This window comes from Pongo abelii, chromosome 11 (assembly GCF_028885655.2).
Source record: "Pongo abelii isolate AG06213 chromosome 11, NHGRI_mPonAbe1-v2.0_pri, whole genome shotgun sequence".
Taxonomy (NCBI): Eukaryota; Metazoa; Chordata; class Mammalia; order Primates; family Hominidae; genus Pongo; species Pongo abelii.
The window spans coordinates 117,711,366-117,731,584 of record NC_071996.2 but is presented as its reverse complement, the minus strand read 5'-3'; the positions used below and the strand labels follow the sequence as shown (position 1 = coordinate 117,731,584).

The 20,219-nt window shown below is 37.5% G+C and overlaps 1 protein-coding gene across 4 annotated transcripts in view; it reads right to left on the bottom strand.

Annotated features, from left to right (window-relative positions):
* Positions 1-20,219, bottom strand: part of SPAG16 (sperm associated antigen 16) — a 1,150,408-nt gene that overhangs the window by 68,663 nt on the left and 1,061,526 nt on the right. The gene's annotated exons all lie outside the window — the stretch shown is intronic.

The following is a 20,219-nucleotide window of genomic DNA, read 5'->3' as shown; positions in this document are numbered from 1 at the left end:
TAATTTTTTCTTTCTAGAACTGCTGTTGAATAAATATTAAACCTCTTGAGTTGACCCTTGGTGTCTTTTGTATTTTCCATCTCTTGTTTTCTGTCTTTCTTTTTTACTTTTTAGGTTTCCAAATATGTATTTTTCAACTCTTCCTAGTTAAATATTTTACTTTAGCAATCATAGCTTTCCACCTAGGACAGTTCTTTCTTTTTCAAGTTGTTCCCTTTTAGGCACCATGCGAAAAAATTTCTGGGGGGACACCAGTGTATTCACAAATTGTTCTGAGTGTACTACTTAAATTTTTAAAAGGTCTCTCTGTTTTCCAATGATCTCTGTCCTCCAGAAACAAATTTTCTTTTATTATCTTGATATTTTCTTTATGTTAATTAGTTCCCTTTCTATACCTGATGATGCACCATTAATACGGAGAAAGGTGACTCCTTCACTTAGGTTGATTTTTTCTGGTTGCCAGTTAAAGAAGACTGTTTATGAGTGGAGATGAAAACCCAGTGGGGCAGAAAGGGTGGATGTGGAGTGAGCAGGATCCAGGTGGGCCTGACCTAATCACAGCCTCAGCCAGCACCTTAATTACAGCCATGCAGGGCCCTAAGCAAAGAATCCATATATGCCATAATGAACTCCTGACCAACAGAAACTCCAAGATAATAAATATGTGTTATCTGAAGCTGCTAAGTTTGTGGTAAGAGGAAGAACCAAGCAACATACACCAGGCCTGCTGGAGCAGCAGCAGGTGCGCAGTTCACCCACGGCCCATCATGCTCTGGGGCAGGGCACTGGAATCCAGCAGAAACAACTCAAATACTCACATCCATATTCCTCTTCCTCTAAGAATGTTGCAATATTCTACATATACTTGGAAACTGCCCTATTTTGTTATATTCAGATTCATTTAAAATTTCATAAATTATTCTAAAAAGAAATTGGCATCCCTCCAGGAATTCTGTGTTAACTGCTTTTAAAAGCTCCTGATGCAAAAATGGATAATGTTGGGGCAGGTGAAAGGGTATGTTAGATGTATGAAGAAAGGATGTATATGTGTGTACCCTTCCCATATGCTGTGAATGTGGAGTAAGAGGTTGGAGCAGAAGAATGAGCAGTGTGGGTCTATCGTCAAAGAAAATTAAGGAACAGGGATCTGGATGGAAGACACCCATGAGAGATGAGGTACACATGTTTCTTACTCTGTTGCGTTTTTGTTCTTTCTTCAATCCTTCCCTCCCTTGCATATAGAATGCATTGGTTTTCTATTACTGTGTAACAAATTACCACAAACTTAGCAACTTCAGGTAACACATATTTATTATCTTGCAGTTTCTGTGGGTCAGGAGTCCATCATGGCATAGATGGATTCTTTGCTTAGGGGCCTATATGGCTGCAATTAAGGTGCTGGCTGAGGCTGTGATTAGGTCAGGCCCACCTGGATAATCTCCTTTTAGATTAACTCAGTGTCAACTAATAAATAAACTAAATGACATCTACAAAACCCCTTTTGTCCAGTAACATAACCTAATCAAGAGAGTAATATCTCATCATAATCACAAGTTCTGCCCAAATTGAAAGGAGGGACTTTTAAAAAGACAAGGTGGTATTTTAATCATAAAGTGTCAGTTTCTAAAAGTGAGAAATTTAAATCGAGAAGTTTATTTTGCAGGAAATGACAGATAAAATAGGTGCAAGTAAGAACAAATAAGCATGTTTTTCTAATACTACAAGCTGAGCAGAATGCTTTATTTGGCTGAAATACAGATGTTCAACTCCTGAGAAGCTCCCTTACAACAAATTTTCCATCAAACATTCCCTAGGGTGGTTTGACTGTCTTAAAAAGAGATGAAATAGTGATGGAAGATTAAATTACAACATTATTTTGACTTAAACAGCAGGTGGCCCATCCAGCCTAAGTACTATACTTACTTTATTTTATAAGACATTTTAAAATTAGTCATCTCAGTTATTTTTGCCTTACTGTCATCATTTAATCTAGTGCCTGGTTGATTATAGACCAACAAGAGACATTTGAAGAAAAAAAGTGTGTGGACGGTCTTTTCAGTTTTCTTTAATTAAGGAGAAGTAGTTTTCCTTCTTTATATTACCAAAAAGGCAACTCAGTCACCTCTGAGCTGTTAACTCAAACTTAACAGGCAATTTCTTAATAATGCAATCAACCTCTAAATAGCACCTTACTTAAATCTAACTATCTTTGAGCATAAGCAATTATCACAGTTTCATTTGATTGGGTATTTATTGATTTACTAGCCCTAAAACTTCTGATTGCTGTGGTTGAATACTTATGAAATATCAAAAATGCTTTCTGTTGGCAGAAATATCATTTATAAATATCAAAAATGAAGACAATACTAACCAGTGTTAATAAAACATTGAACTGGATGCTATCAAGTGTCAAAATACATAGCTGATGTAACTAGTTCAAAGTTGTCCAAAGAAATAATTAAAAACAACAAAAATCACAACTATTCTGTAGTGGCAATATTATACATTGGGACAGAGGCACTGGAGAATCATAAATAGTTAGGATTTCAGATAATTATAGACATACCTGAAATATGTTACAGTATTTCTACCAAACCATCGTAAGAACCCATTACAAGTAGAAAAAGCTGATAGAATTGCGGTTCACCTTTTCATTCTATTATGGAGCATCCTTATTTAGAAGCTATGTTGATAATAAAGGTCCCAGAGAGAATCAACAGAAGAGAGAGAAAAAAAGATAGAAGGACCAGCAATCTAATTTCATAACCATAGGAATCCCACAGGAGGATTTTTAAAAAATTTTATTATTTTATTTTTTTGAGATGGAGTCTTGCTCTGTTGCCCAGGCTGGAGTGCAGTGGCATGATCTCCAGGGTGAACCTCCCAGGTTCAAGAGATTCTTTGCCTCAGCCTCCCGAGTAGCTGGGACTACAGGCATGCACCACCATGCCTGACTAATTTTTGTATTTTTAGGAGAGACGGGGTTTCGCCATATTGGCCAGGCTGGTCTTGAACCCCTGACCTGATCATCCGCCCGCCTCAGCCTCCCAAAGTGCTGGGATTACAGGTGTGAGCCACCGCACTTGGCTGAGGATATTTTTTTCTTAAAAGTTACAGGAAATAGATGATATACTATCAATTCAAAATGAATTCTATTGGTTTTCTGCATAAATTTGATTTTGTTTCCTCCCTATTTGTAGTGGATATGCTAAACTGAATGGCTTACAGATAGAATTAGGTAACTTTGGGTTTCACCTATATATAATTTTTAAAATGGACAATATCTTCAACTTCTAAAAAAAGAGTATCTTATTTCTGCCAGTTTAGATAAATATCTCATCATCTCTACCACTAGTCATGTCCTTTCTAGCAGGAATTTCTAGCAGGAATCCAAGTTCTTTGCTAGAAAAAAAAAAAAATTAAGGTCTTAAGAGTAATTCTTTAGTCACCTGGTTTATTGTCTTGTTTTCAAGTAGAAATATTTAACACCGAGCCTAAAATAAAGAAGATAAAAGACAGAAAGGAAGCCCTGAGTTTTAGGGTTTGTAGATTACCAAAGTATAAATATTCCCACTATGGCCAAAAATCAACCTACCAACATAATGTCACTTAATGCAGAACTGGATGTCACAATTGGCTCTCATGAGCCAAATGTGAACCTGCATTGGATCATTCCCTATAGCTGTGCACTTTCTTGTAAAAAATACCCATAGGAGGTCTGTTGGTTTTATTTTTCTCTCCCTAGAATATCAGAATGGCAGAACTGGTTTTAACAGGGCCCAAACAACATTATATCCTCACGGTACTCCTGAGTTAATTTGAAATATAAATGGATATGACTGCTATTACCATGTGGCTGTTCTGCAGCTGTGATTCAGAAACAGCCATCTACATCCCTGATATCTGCACAGAAAATCATAAAACATGCTTGTGGAGATCTTCAAAGTCAATTTTTTGAGTCTCATTTGACAGAAAAAACTGTGTGAGAGGTGTCTAATGGTTAGGTCAGGGTTAAGATTCTAGGGAGTGGATTTCTTAATAAGTTTGTGACTTCAGGATTTTTACAACAAGCTTCCTAAACATTCTCTTTTTTCTTTAAATGGTGTAGTCTCTTTTACCCATTTCCAGTGAGAGAACTTTACTACGAAAGAGAAAAAATTAGTTTAGACACAGCAATAACCTTAGCAATTATTCATACAGAAAGGATTGGCACCATGATTTCTTAGAAGTTCCAATGGAGTCCCGGTATGATAAGGTTGTTCTTTCAGAAATGGGGGACTGGGGTCAAGTACCTGCAGGCAAGTGACTGTTTTGCTTCAATTTTCTGTCTCTGTAGACTTGTCTTTGATGAGTTATATTGGAAGAAGTAAGGTAGTCTAGAAGCCTCATTCAACAGCAGAGGAGAACTTCTAGCTCTTAGTCTTTATACTGTTAGAAAATTAACATCTAACAATCCTTTCTGAATATGTATAAACATTTTCTCCTACCTTAAATCTTACTTGTAGAGATACATCATTACATTACTTTCTTTAAGTAAAAGCTTACAATAAAAATACTCTATTTCTATGCATTTGATATTCCCTTATGGAACCCAAACTGTACAGTTATCTAACTCAAACTGTAATTCACCTCAGCCTTTATCTGGCTCGATATTTCTAATAACAAATAGTCTTGTGTACATGTAGTTTCCCACATTGATATCATCTTTAATAAGCCTTCTCCAAAGTATTCAAAAATGCCTTAAGTTGTAATACTGGCTATTATATTTATACACGTTTGAAAATTTGCATCAGTTATCCTGGTTCTAAACTAGTTTCATTGGTGTTCTTCAGCCTATTTTTCTAATCTCCAAAAAGGTATACACTAGGGCCTGACATGTCTATACTTGTGTTACTTAGTCTTCCTCATTGAATTATTCTTTGTTTATACCTATTTAATTTTAACTCCAGAGTGTCCAGATGTCTCCAATTTAGCAAATACTTTTAAAATTTAACTGGATTATGCTCCAAAGGGTGATTCGAGACTCCACCCATTTCAAAGGAAAATATAATAAATATAGAATCTTCTTTGTCCAAATTAAATAAAATAACAAAAAATAAAAAGGCACCAAAGAACTTCAAATAATATGCCCTGAAGCTCACCATAAAAATGTTTTCAACTACACTTTTAATATTGTCTTCCTTCCAATAGCCAATTCAAATTGCAACAAGATAACTAAATCCACGTGTTCAACTACTGAGTACTATATGTAAAATGAATCCTAATAATAGGCTGGGCCTCGTGGCTCACGGCCATAATCCCAGCACTTTGGGAGGCCAAGGCGGGTGGATCACGAGGTCAAGAGATCGAGACCATCCTGGCTAACACGGTGAAACCCCGTCTCTACTAAAAATACAAAAAATTAGGGGGGTGTGGTGGCGGGTACCTGTAGGCCCAGCCACTCAGGAGGCTGAGGCAGGAGAGTCACTTGAACCCGGGAGGTGGAGGTTGCAGTGAGCAGAGATTGTGCCACTGCACTCCAGCCTGGCGACAGAGTGAGACACCATCTCAAAAAAAAAAAAAAAAAATCCTAATAATAAAATAACAGACATATGGTAGATACCTAAATATAACACAGGAAAGAAAAACATTTATATGACACCATAAAGGGGATGGTAGAGCTACATAAATCCAAGGTTAGTGCTTATCACTGGACTATAGGCCAGAAGACTGTTAGAAATATATAGCTGGAACTTAAATACGCATATCAGCATCGTCAGCACATAAGCATCATCACTAAAATAATCATGTACAGTTTTTACTGAGATGTGGAAAGGTTGAAATTATATATATATATGAAATTATATATATGAAATTATATATATATATATTTCTCCATGTTAATTTAGAAAGCTTATTTGAAACAACCATTCATAGTTATTTTTTATTCACGTAGGCAGTTCCTTCACTTCAACTATTCTGTGTTCAGTGTGTAGCGGATGCTGCAGGGCGTCACAGAGATGTTCTTTCAGGAATAGAAGACTTATTTCTCCAGTTGCAAGGAGTATTGGCTACTGACAGCTACAACTAGGCTCTATCACTGGAAATTTTATTTGGCCAAAGACAGCTTCCTTGCTCATTGTTAGGCATCCACTGACTGGTTCATATGAGGGTACAGGACCTGGTCACATTCTTGATCTGGAACAGTTATGAAGGGCCACCCCAGCTTCAAAACTCCCTATAGGATCAGCTGAGGCCTCTGTTCCAAGTTCATTACTGTTCTTCCTCTTACAAATTTCGCTTCTCTCACTCCCTACAGTTCTTTTTCTGAGAGCATCCCTAATAACTCTTTGACATATAAATCTCTGCCTCAATGTCTATTTCCCTGGAACCCAATTTTAAAAGATTTGGTACCAGAATAGGTCCTAGAAAGCAAACATTAAAATGAGATTGTGGATCTAGATTATTCACAGACCAGTTGGCAATGAGGACCCCATTAATGCTGGTAGGCTGTGTTGTACGGAGAGCTCTTGACATGTTGAAGCTTTGCAATTGTTAAAATGTTATCAGTGGTGACATAAAATGGGAATTCCAGTGACAGTAAGCAATCTGGAAATGAGAAAAGGGCAGGGAATATCTCAGTTCTTTGAGAAATAGCCATTAGAAGGACTCTGAAACCTCATGGCTATTGCTGGATTCTAGGGATACATTGGAGATAAACAATAAAGGGCTGAGGGTAACTAATCAGAGGGTCTCCTTGACAATCTATGATATTTTCAACTCCACAAACTGGAGGGCAGTACAAACTGAGGATAAAGCTGGGTGGTAGAATTGCAGAGAAGATGGAATTCTCAGTCTTCAGAAAATTTGCTATGCCAAATTCAGAACCTTGAATGGGAAAGAAAAATGGGATCCAAAGAATTCAGATGGGACATCTGGGTCAAAATAATTAAAATAATTAAAAATCCTAAATCCCCAGATTCCTCTGAGCCTTCTGGGTTATCAAACTGGAGCACTCTTTTCTTAAATTTAGTACTCCCCTTATTTGCAGATGATTCAAAGAACTGAGTCTTACAAGGCAATGTTCCCCCCTCAGGATCTATTTATAGCTCCCCTCCTGGTGACCTGGCCAATACCTAGAGTTAAATCAGAGCATGACCAACCTAGAGAAGTGCTGAATCTGTTAGAAGAGGAACTATATGCTGAAGGAGATAGATGATGTAACTGACATGTATCCGGCAGCCCTACAGGATTATATAAATGGCTGCTTTCTGAGGGTGTTGGGTCAAGGGACATGGGACATATTGGATATGGGAGAGATTACCTATATGGGAGCACTCTCCTGTAATAAGGATTGACTACCTGGCAATAGCCCTGGAAGAATGGGATAATATACTGCTAGGATTATTCTTGGAAGACTGAGTAAAAAGCAATAACCTACAATAAATAATCACAAATGCCACTGCCACAGTACATGGTGAAATCTGGAGATTTGGAATTTTTAAGTGCTTTGACTCAGTTGTTCCCATCTCAATTCTTTGGGTCTCATTTTTTCTTCCCATTCAAAGCCCTGAATTTGGTGTAGCCAATTTTCTAAAGACTGAGGATTCCACCTTCTCTGGAGCTCCAATACCCAGTCTGATCTCCAAGTCTCAGTGTGGGGATGGCAGAGTGGTATGCTACCTAAGCGCAGGAAATCTGTCTCCTGATTATGTTCTCTGGAAGAGCCCACAGGGTATTCCATTCATCAAAGTGTTGACAAATGTTCTGGTGAGAGGGACACCAATGACATTGGGAAGGTAGTGGCAGCTGTCCTTTCTAGGCCAGCACTGACAGTAAGATAGATAGTTACAGAACTGAGTTTTCAGGAAGCAAAGAGGATGATCGAATTCCAAAGTAGAAAGTGGGTGATGATATTAGACTGTCAGATGCAAGGTGGGCACAATTAGGTTAATGAGTGGAAAGATTAGAGTGAGTAGCCAGGGTGGCATGACATGCAGAACATTAAGGAGAAAGTGATTAAAACATAGCTTTGCTAGGTGCAAGATAGATAGCCAACTAGAGTATTGCTCAATCTATGTAATCCAAGGAAATCAAGCATATATAATTGAGAAGCTGAACTCAGAAGCACCAATAAAAAGCCAAGATCTCTTTTCTAACTAACCAGACTTGAGTCAATTCTCAGATCTATGATATTTTAAAAGGAAAGGCATGATTCCCTTGTAGAAAGATTTTGCAACATCATGGAAGGGGTATACAGTAGTCATTCACTTGGTCCCCTCTTAAAAGGATCCTACACCCATTTCCTCTGATAATGGGAAAAAAGAAATATTTAAACCATTTGAGAACTGCTGACATTGATATCTCAAGATTGAAGCATCACATCATAACTTTCTTTGTTAAAATTGAGGCAGATGGGCATATAAAGGCAAGGTAATTAAGGAACTCCTATCCCCATTCCAGGTTACATGTGGCCATGGACATGTCTAGTGATCATTTTCAGCTACCTGGTAGGTGACAGAACCCCTATATTAGTTCCTTAGCCTCTGAACTATAATGGGAAAAATCAAATGTGGGGAGGGGGTGATTTTCAGAGATGAGAGTCACCCTTAAAAAGATAAAAAGATGAAGCGTGGTAGTCTCCATAATATCCCCATTTAACTAACTAATCTGATCACTTCAAAAATGAGACAGATATTGATTCATTATGGTGTAGCACTGAAAACACCAAAAAATATTTTCCCTAATGCTTCTGAGGGATCAGATGTGGTACCTCCGATAGAACAGAGGAACATAGCCTCATGTAATGGATATGCAACCACTGTGTTGTAAATTACATGCTAATGTCTTCAAGAGAGCATCTACCATCAAAGAGGTACCAACAAGTCAATAGACAGATTGACTTAGCCATTTGACAACAGCTAGTATCTGCCATCAACCACCCCAGTAGCTGTGGTGTCAGGAACAGAGCTGTGTGTGGACAAAACAGCACAACATACCATTAAAAGAAACCAATGTTAGGTCACTGATACAGAAAAATTCTTCAAAGAATTCCACAAAGCAAAATTGTGACAAAATTTTTTTTTGTTTGTTTTTTTGTGAGGCAGAGTCTCACTCTGTTGCCCAGGCTGGAGTGCAGTGGTGTGATCTTGGCTCATTGCAACCTCCATCTCCCAGGTTCAAGTGATTCTTGTGCTTCAGCCTCCCAAGTAGCTGGGATCACAGGCGCATGCCACCATGCCCAGTTAATTTTTGTATTTTTAGCAGAGGTGGGGTTTCACCATGTTGGCCAGGCTGGTCTTGAACTCCTGACCTCGAGTCATCTGCCCACCTCAGCCTCCCAAAGTGCTGGGATTAAAGGCATGAGCCACTGCGCCCAGCCTAAAATTGTTTTATTAGACACTTTCTATCCTGGCAGAAGTAGCCTTTCTTCTTATCTGAAATAGATACATTTTCCAGGTATGGGTCTGCATTTTCTGCACACAAAGCTTTAGCCAGCTCCATTATCAGAAGGCTTACAGAGTGTTTATTCAAATGGCATGGCATAACACGGAAGATAATCTCAGACCTAGAGACCTTCCTCACAGAAAAGCAGATGTAGAAACGTGCTCAAGAATGATGCCAAGGCTGTCTACCTGAGAAAGCTCTGGGATGGCCTTTTGAGGAGGCCAGATTAGAGAGAACAGTTTGCTTGAATGGGGTACCATTCTCCAGCCTTCAGTCTACACTCTAAACCAATGACTATTATATGGTGCTTTGTTCCCAGTGGATAGGAATATATAAATCCAGAGACCAAATGATAGAAGTAGAAGTAGCTTTATGTACTTCCCAAGGGCCCAATTGCAGAATTTGTCCTTTCTGTCCCTGCAACTCTAAGTAATGTGGATGTATTCTTAGGGGAAAACACTTCAACTAGGTACACAGTAAGAGTTCCATTAAACTTTAAGCTGTGATTGCCACCTGGTCACTTCAGGCTCATCGTGCCAATGGCCCAGAAGAAAAGCAGTGGAGTCATTACTTTGGCTGGAGTAACTGACCTTGATGATCAGGAAGAGGTAGGCATCTACCTACCTACCTATGTTTGCTATAGAAGCAAACAGCAAAAAGTATGTTTGGGACCCAGGTTATCCACTTTGCCATTCCACGATTCTCCCTCTGCCCAGTTTTGACAGTAAATGAACAAGCAATGCCACTGTAGCCTGAAAAGGGCATAGAGACCAGTTGCCGGAGCCCCAGGAATTAGGATTTGGGTCACTTCACCAGACCTACGTAGATGATAGCCCAGGGTGATGGAAATACAGAATGAGAGTCAAGAAGAGAATCAATGAGTAACCTCAGGAACAACTGCTACATGGGGCTACGGTCTGTCTAAAAGAAACTTTCTCCTGTAAGTTTCTTCAGGAAAAAGACTAACCAAAATCTTTCTTTGAGGTGCTGCTCCCAGACGATATGAATTGACTGCATGAAGCAAGGCAATCTGAGAAGCACAGGATTGAGCCCTAATGGATGCTGTGATACCCCACTTGGATCCCTCATTCGGCACCACAACATTCATTCTCCCAGCTGAGAAAGTGTTGGCTGCTTTTGGCCCCCACCTGGGTCTATCGTCAGGAATAGCCCTCAGCTAAAAGAAGTTACCTTGCTCAAGAGTTTGTCCCTTTCCTAAGGCCAGCTAGCAGAGAATGACTTGTTGATGTAGGGGTCAAAGGTTTCAAACCCTTTCTTTGATTTGAGACAAATATGAAGAGCCATCCCAGGTCCAGATGTTCCGTAGGATCAACTGAGCTTCTGTTGCCACTGCATTGTAACTTCTCCTTCTGTACAATTCGGTTTCTCTCATTCTCTTACAGGTGTTCCCAAGAGCACTTTCTAATAAGACTCCTGGATGCAGATCTTCATCTCAGGGTATTTCTTGGGGAACCTGAAGTAAAACAGTGCCCTTTCATTTTCCTGTAACATTTCCATTTCCTAATTTATCTTCAACTTCTTCAATTCTATTCCTATGGAGCTAAAAGATCTAGTTGTGTTTGTGCCGTGCCATAAAATTTTCTTTATTTCTTTTCCTTTTTTTTTTTTTTGAGACAGAATTTCACTCTTGTCACCCAGGCTGGAGTGCAACGGTGCGATCTCAGCTCACTGCCACCTCCACCTCCCAGGTTCAAACTATTCTCCTGCCTCAGCCTCCAAAGTAGCTGGAATTACAGGCACCCGCCACCACACCCGGCTATTTTTTTTTTTTTTTCTATTTTTGGTAGAGATGGGGTTTCATCATGTTGGCCAGGCTGGTCTTGAACTCCTGACCTGAGGTGATCCACCTGCCATGGCCTCCCAAAGTGCAGGGATTACAAGCAGGAGCCACCGCACCCAGCCTAAACTTTTCATTTTAAATTGCCTACTTTCTGGCCTCTTTCATCTATCTTCCCTTCTTTTTCTCTCTAATGGTTCCAACATACCTAGACTTTCAAGCTGACATTTCACTGATGATGTAGGGGCAAAGTTGACACCTTTGCTAAAAGCATTTTTTTTTTATAGTCTTGTGATATTTCTCCAGGTTAAGATACTATTACAGGGTACTGTTGCATTGATTTATATACTCTAGGGAAAGTACTTGGGAAGAAAATCCTGAAGGTAGGGCTTCAACAGAAACTAACTAAAAAAAGACAAAAATGCCAGAGTCTGAAACTTACCTTTTCAATCTTTTTTTCTAACTAGCTTTTGTTTTTAAACCTTCCATGCCCAGCAGGTCAAATATTCAACTGTAGATTCTAGAAACTGTATTTCTTTCCCCACCATCCAAATCTAAGCAGATTTAAGACATTCAATAAAGTAATGTATACAATCATCTAGCTTCAATTTGCATTTTCTTTACCTCTTTGTGCTGTTGCTTTCTCAGAACAGACAATACTGCTATTTGATTCTATGTTATCTATTCATTTGTTTGATTCAGTCAAGTAGAATAAATGAAGACTTTTGAAGGTTAAACTGATTTGCCAAAAATATCAAAGAGAAGCTAATGAAGACAAGTTAGAAACATACATAAAACATAATAAGAATTCTTTAAGGTTTGGCACCAAAGGATTGTAAATAACTTTAGAGTGTTTTGAACTTGATTTTCTGCTGTGTTGGCCGCATCATGTCATACTCTGCACCCCACAGAGCTGATTTGAGATGGAGCCATCCCCAGCTTCAAAGGCAGCTTTGTTCTCTGAGCAGCTCTGCCTTGCACAGAATGGAATGAGAAACCTCCTTTGTTTTTGCATCACAGATTGTCTATTGTTCTTTTTGTCGAAAAGATACGATGCTACAAAGTTACATTCTAACCATCTTTGTATCCTTGGCTAATCAAGTAACTTAGCTTCTCTGTGCCTCAGTTTTCTTATGTATATAATGAAAAATTTAGGCTAGTTTCCTGAACAGTCACTCCAAGCTTTAAAAAAACCACATACACTAAATAAATGATACATAAAGTGCCTTCCCCAGTGCCTAGAACCTAATAAGTAGTCAATGAATGTTAACTTTTATTATTGTTATTATCACATGTACATGAATTGAAGCTTTCATGAAGAAGTTAGAAGAGAATATGTCAACCAAAAGTAGATTTGGATAGTTTTAATAACATCATCAAAAGATAAATTGAAAATTGTCAGATTAATAGACACTTTTTTCTCATGTGCATTTTGAACAATATAATTTTATAAAATAATAGATTTAAAGATATAATTTGAGATACCAGGTTTAAATCCATTTCAATCCAGTTGCACTGCCCGAGTGTGTAATTTCTATCTTTCAGTAGCTCATGCAAGGAAATTGTGGGAGCTCAGGTGTCCAAAGTATACTTGGATCCAACACAATGTCCTTCAACCAAAATTTTCTCAAAGACTGCTAAACAGGCTGGGCACGGTGGCTCACACCTGTAATCCCAACACTTTGGGAGGCCGAGGCGGGTGGATCACTTGAGGTCAGAAGTTCGAGACCGACCTGGCCAACATAGCGAAACCCCATCTCTACAAAAAATACACACACAAAAAATTAGCTAGGCATGGTGGCAGGTGCCTGTAGCCCCAGCTACTTGGGAAACTGAGGCAGGGGAATCACTTGAACCCAGGAGGCGGAGGTTGCAGTGAGCCAAGATCGCACCACTGCACTCCAGCCTAGGCGACAGAGTGAGACTCCATCTCAAAAAAGGAAGGAAAAAAAAAAAAAAAAAGAAAGACTGCTCACCACTGTCAATTAACTCATGCTTATGAACAACTGTACAATATGAGTTCAGAATGAAATCAAATTTAACCTAGACAAAAAGCATCTCTTTATTTTTTATTTATAAGCTGGATCCTATCAGAGAGCCTCTAGGAACATACACACAAATGAAACAGAATTAATTGACTGTCAGATCATTTGTTTCATGATTTATAAGCCAGCCTGTTGATACTCTAGTATCAATAAGACAAGTGACTTGTTAACCAGATAGGCCTTTTGCAAATTCCCCTGCAGGCCAACAAATTTCATACTTTTCCATCAGGAAGAGTAAATCAATTTCAGAATAATGGGCATTTGAATAAAAAAGAATCTATACCAGATTTTTCCTTCTTATTCTCAAATGCAGGATCTCTTAATGGTAGTCCTTTGAAAGTCTCATGATCCAAGAGAGGATGCAAAAAAATAATAATAATAATTTCTTTGATATCTAGAATCTGTACATTATATGACTTCATGTAGCTAAGTTAATAGTTTGAATTACACTTAAAAAGTATACTATTGCCCTGAGATGACTTGAGCAATCAAAAGGCAGTTAAATTATCTTAGTTTATTTTAGTCCAACTGCAGGTTTGAATAAATACACTCAACAAATACTGATCAAATTCTACTGTGTGCTTGTTGCTAGATAGTAATGGCCACAATATGCCAGAGTCTGAGCCTTGAAATGTGGTCTCATCTAATCTTTACATGTCCCAAAAGAATTATAATTTTTATTCCTGGGAAACTGAGGCACAGCGAGGTTAAGTAACTTGGCCAAAGTCTCGCTGCACCTGGATGGTAGAGCCATGATTCAAATCCTTGTCTGTCTTCCGACAAAAATTGCCTGCCTCACCTTTATTCTTAACTACTTCCTTCTTTTATCATGCAATTGGACTAACTCATTGTTTAAACGATCAGGAGCACTGATGTCTCACAAACATGGTCCAGTTTGATTATAATGTGAACATTTTGTAATTCTTAAACTTCTTAAAAACTGGATGTTAAAAGGTATTTATAAAAATGCTTAATTTTACTCTAGAGAAAGATATTCACAATCTTATTTTATCTAATATTTTGTCTTCTGTGGATGGCTTGTAAGAGTTTAAAAACTAGTCAGATTTTATAAGTTTTAGTAGACCAACACTAGTATAGGGAATACTAGTGACTTTTTTTTTTTTTTTTTTTTTTTTTTTTTGAGACTTGGTCTCACTCTGTCGCCCAGGCTGGAGTGCAGTGGCGCGATCTCGGCTCACTGCAAGCTCCGCCTCCCGGGTTCACACTATTCTCCTTCCTCAGCCTCCCGAGTAGCTGGGACCACAGGCGCCCGCCACCACGCCCGGCTAATTTTTTGTATTTTTAGTAGAGACGGGGTTTCACCGTTTTAGCCAGGATTGCCTCGATCTCCTGACCTCGTGATCCGCCCGCCTCGGCTTCCCAAAGTGCTGGGATTACAGGCGTGAGCCACTGCGCCCGGCCGGAAGTAGTGTGACTTTTTAAAAAAAGATACTTGACAAATACCTCTATCATGCTGGGGCTGAGCAAACTTAGGCAACTTACTCTGCCACTCTGAATTTCTCTATTCTTATCTTTATGATTTCTCATATCTGTCCTCCTTCAGCTGTTCAGTCGTTCCATGAATATTGACTTTTTTACTGCTATTAGTTACCTGTGGCTGCCATGATACATTTTCACAAACCTGATGGCTTAAAACAACACAAATTGCTTCTCTCCCAGTTCCGAAGGCTAGAAGTCCAAAATCAAGGTGTCAGCAGGGCCATGCTCCCTTCAGAGGCTCTAGGGGAGATTCTATTCCTAGCCTCGTCCATCCTCCAGTGGGCTGCAGCCTTCCTTGGCTTTGGCCGCATCACTCCAGTATCCGCTTCAGCTTCCACGTTGCCTCCTCTTCTGTTCTGTTTTGTCTCCTTTTCTGTCTCATATAAAGTTACTTTTTATTAGATTTAGAGCCCACCTGGGTAATCCAGGATGATCCCATCTCAAGATCCTTAACTACATCTAAGAAGATCCTTTTTACAGATAAAATGACATTGACACATTATAGGATGGGAGGGGCTATTCATTTCACTATACTTATTATATTATTGGCTAGGCACTGGTCTTGTGTACTAGGGCTAGTTTTGGAGAAACAGGCATGATTCCTAAGCTCATGGAAGGCAGTTTAATTGCAGTTAATCCTTTGGAAATCATAAAATACTACAAAAATGGAAGTTACTTTTCCTTTAAAATCAATATCTCTATTTCCTTTTCTGCTTTTTATCTCAGTATGCTAACCAGTGAAAAAGTATTGGATGTCATACTAACACTGCTTCATCTGTAACTGGAATACATGCAAAAAAAAAAAAAAAAAGCTAATCAATAATAAGGAATAGTTTGGAAATAATTTAAAGAAGCTTTAATCAGAAACAAATGTTGGTGAGGATATTGCCAACTAGAATAAGAACAATGATACTTAATGTGGCATGATTTGACCCAAGATAATTTGTAAACAAATTAAGTTTGGTCTGGTTTAGGTTGCTAGATTAAGAAGACAATATCCCTCCAGATGATGCCCCATTACATCATTTTTACATATTAAATTATTTGGGTTTTTAAGGCTTCTCATTATAATAACCAACTCACCAACCCCCAACACACATACTTAAAAGTTCTAAAAAGAATAAATGCCTTGGCTGACAGGCTAGCTATTAACAATGGGAAGAAAACAGTTTTGTTCCTTGATACTAAAAGTTTGGTCCGCACATGAGCATCCTCAGTGCCATCTGGTAGCTTGTTAAATAAGGAGTCTCAGGCAACTCCTAGACCTACCAAACCAGCACGTCCATTTAACAAGATCCCTAGTAAGTAGTAGGCATATTATGCTTTGAGAAAAAATTCAGATTCTTTCCAGTTAGTACAAAGGGTTGAGCCATGGCATCTGGTACTGTATTTCTCAAAAGCTGGATTGTGGGCTTATGTTGATTTATGACAAACATCACCATTGTATGAAGAGATGAGAAAAATAAGTAAGTTTGGGAAGCAAAACTTATTTCATTTAAAGAAATATTTTTTTCTGATATTATGGGTTTTCTACTATTTTTGGTATTAAAATGTCATTTGCTTCATAAAATGATGATAGCAGATGGTCATTTATGACATGCATTTGACATTCTGTGTGCAACTGTATGTCACAAATGATATGCCTTTGAGCATGCCTGTGTGTATGTTTATTTGCAAAATAAATTTGACAAACACCCACAGCATATTTTCTGTTTAAATTAAATCAAATGACCCATAAAAATCCAAAAGTAGTCTGTATAGATGAGCCACTAAAGAGAAAGATGCAGTTAGTAGAGGAGGAGAAAGGAGGGGGTGGGATGGAATATCAGAAACTTTTCTTTACATTTTTCTTTATATTTTTTTTCCCTTTATGCTGGATCTCTTTGGAGATGCTACACAGACATGGCTTGGCAAGTCACCAAATGCCACTAGGCTTGGGAATACTATTTGATAGGCTCTTCATCATGCTAGGAATGTTCACAAAATACAGATCCTCTCATGAGCAACTGGGAAAATTTTGAAGTAGTAGACCATGGTGTTGGAAAGTATTCTTAAGTCCTAGGATATTCTCAGAGAGGAAATCTTGCACGTGCATCTTCACCAAATATCGCCTTTTGTGGTTTGAAAACAGAAGTTCCTATTAGAGCTTTGTTCTTTGCTTCTGAGGTTACTCCATTTTTGTTATCCTGCACCAATATTGAAATACTAAAAACTTTACAATGAAAACTACATAAATGTATAAACTTTCTTCCAAAGTATACTTGAAAAGAAATATCAAGGGGAGGTGAAAGGTGAGGAGGTCCTAGAAAATGAATATCATAACATTTATGCATTCTTTGAGTAAAGTAATGACATGTAAGTTTGCTAAATTAATATTTTAATTTTTCTGAAGCAGCTCACTGATTCTAGAGGCAAAGTCCTAAGCTATTTTCATTTTTCTTTCAAGCCCATTGTTTCTGATGTAAATGTGTTCCATGTATTCATTAATTAAAGGTTACTCTATAGCAGATTCTTTTCTAATTTACTAAAGATCAGACCTTTTAATCATTAGGATATGCATGTTATTTAGTAAATAAAAAGTGCTTATGGATCAAAGACCAAAAAATTCAAGTTTGGAAAATTATTCTTATGCAACTTTCTTTACATATAATGTTTCTTACCTTTCTTATAAAATTGGAAGTAAAATAGAAATGCATGAGCAAATGAATATTTGATCTTTCCTAGCCCTTGTATTTTATAATTAGTGGTGTGATGGGATTTTAAATGTTAAGGAAACAATAATTTGCCATCAGTGGGAATGGGAGAATTTTGTTTATTAGTTTAGTGTAATTCAATTTGTGAAAATGTGCTTCATTGATCTTTGCAAAAGAACTTTAATTGGAAAGAAATATCGCAATCTATTTGCCACACCAATAAGTCCAAGTCGCTTCAGTTCATTAAGTACTACACCTGCTATTTAACTTTCTAGGCTGAGAAAAATCCTTGATTTAATACACTTAGGGGTGGCCAGCTTGAGAAGTCAAACAACAGCAGTTTAAACTACTTATTTGTCTACTCACCCATGTAGTTAAAATATGTCCTATTTCCCATCTTGAGATAAATATGACCTAATACTTGATATGGATATTCTTTTATACAGACATAAATTCTTTTCTTAAATATAAGCATAATCCCTTTAAATATATATATATTTAATCTCACAAGTAAATGGGAAGGTGTGTTTTGTAATACCAGTGCATGCACACGGACGTGTGCCAGGTCACTCTTTAAAAGCAATCTGAAGCTCAGTGGAGGTAGAGAGATGGGGAGAGCACAGAAGAAAGAACAGGCTTTTTATATTAGGATAAAAACCGTAGGACAAATACTAAATACGCAATATCAACAGCCACCCTCAACAGGATAGGTACCTTTCAGCAAATAATCAAGAAACAGCAGTAGAGAATAAGCAACAAAGTGCGGAATAAATTCCTTTAGATGAAAGAGCTAAAAGCAATGGACTAGAGTGCCCAAGAAAGACTCCATAGCTTTCAGTTTATTTGAAAAAATGAATTCTCACATCTGTGAGTAACCGGATTTGCAGGGATCCTCCGTGTTTAAGTTTGAAACGAAACTAGGGTCATGGGCTTGGTTCCCACAAGGATCAGTCAGTGCCACCATGATGCAGTTTGGCTACTGGCTGCTGCTTCCCAGCCTGATTGTAAGGTTATGGGGGCATAGCTTATTACCGACTCACCTTCTTCCCTGGAGAAGTAACTATCACTGAGTAATTTTGATTTTTATAAATAATGGCTAGTATTTTTCTGGTGGTAGATGAGTGTGCAGGTTAATTTTTAACCATAATTTAATTATACTTGAAATATGCAAAACTTATAATTTAACTTGTTAGAGCCAAATGTTTCCATCTAAAATATAACCCAACTTTATATAAATTCTATAAAAAAATGTAATTTATTTTTTGACAACAAACATATTTTGCTTTCAATTTTTCTGAGGCATTTTTTTTTTTTTTTTTTTGCCTAAGGTAAGGCATTTCTGTATGCAAATTAGAAATATAAGATTTGGTATTCTCTATTCCAATTAAGGCAATTTTATCTCTTTAAAAACAATTTATTTAACAACTATAGGTACCATTTTCTTATGAGACTTCAAGAAGAGGAAGAATAAAACATGGGGAATACAGAGATAAACCAAGTAGCAAGAACAAACACCTGGGGTGGTTTTAAAAATGTAACACCTGGTTTTTGCCTCAGTCAGACCATTGAAATCAGAATTTAGGGAGGAAATGTTGGCATATTTGAGTGTCTTGAAAAATGTCCTTGGTGATTTTAACTTGCAGCCAGGGGTGAGATTCAATGGAAGAGGGGGATCTAAAACAAACAATTTTAAGTCATTGTGGTAACAGCATGGATAGAAATATGTCCAAGACAGAGAAAGATGTGGAGGAAAATCCACAAAATTATCTCTTTTCATACAACTATGTTTTCATTTGTTTCAGAAACGCAGGTATAACTTTTGAAACTTAAAAGTCATCAATTAATGAGGAAGACTAAAACAATAATGTATGTACAAAGTATTGTAGAAGCACAAGACAAAGCAGCTAATTCAGGTTGGGGTACAGAAGGCTTTCTCAAGAAAACACAGGTTTAACCTTAACGACAAGTGGAGTTATTTGGGCAATATACTTATTAATCACTTTGAAACTGTTTTGAATTTTCTTATCAATATTTTATTATTTACAAAATATAGAGTTCATTTACAGTGTTTATTTTGTTTATTTGATTTCAATAATATACCAGTCTAATAAGCACACAATTATAGTCTAATAAACAAAGGAAATTATGTCCCAGACTTATTGGAATCTAAACTAGTATTTCTGTACACCAAAAAACTCTGGTCTAAAATAATTAAATGTTACAATTCAAGAAATTCCCTTTTGACTATATAGTAACTTTAAGTAAATTAAAACAATTTGGGGGAATAGAGCAATTGTGGCCTAGTAAATAGGGCAGAACCAGAGCCACTGCCTTCAACTGTGTAGGTTGAACGCACACTTCGTGTTCCTGGGCAGAACTGTGCCTACCACAGTGATTTGTAAAGCTGAATATTAACATCAGCAAAGAATGCTTGCTTTGCCTTCTATGCAAATGCCTACTAATATCTTCAGTGGCCAAAATAGTTAAATATTCAATCATCATTTATTCTCATCTATTCATGTCTATTCACGAATTTTGCAAATTCCTTGTTCTCTTTGGCTATATGAAGACATTTTTCCTTCTTTTGTCATTGCTTTATTAAACTCTATATGTGAAATTATTTTAATCATACTCTTGTCAAACGAACCTATTTAAGACTAAGGTGTTTCAGTTATTCTTTCTTTGATAGCCATTATCTTATTCTTCTCTTTTTCCTGGGAAGAAAAAGGGAGCACAAAATAGACAAAGTGCAGCTTA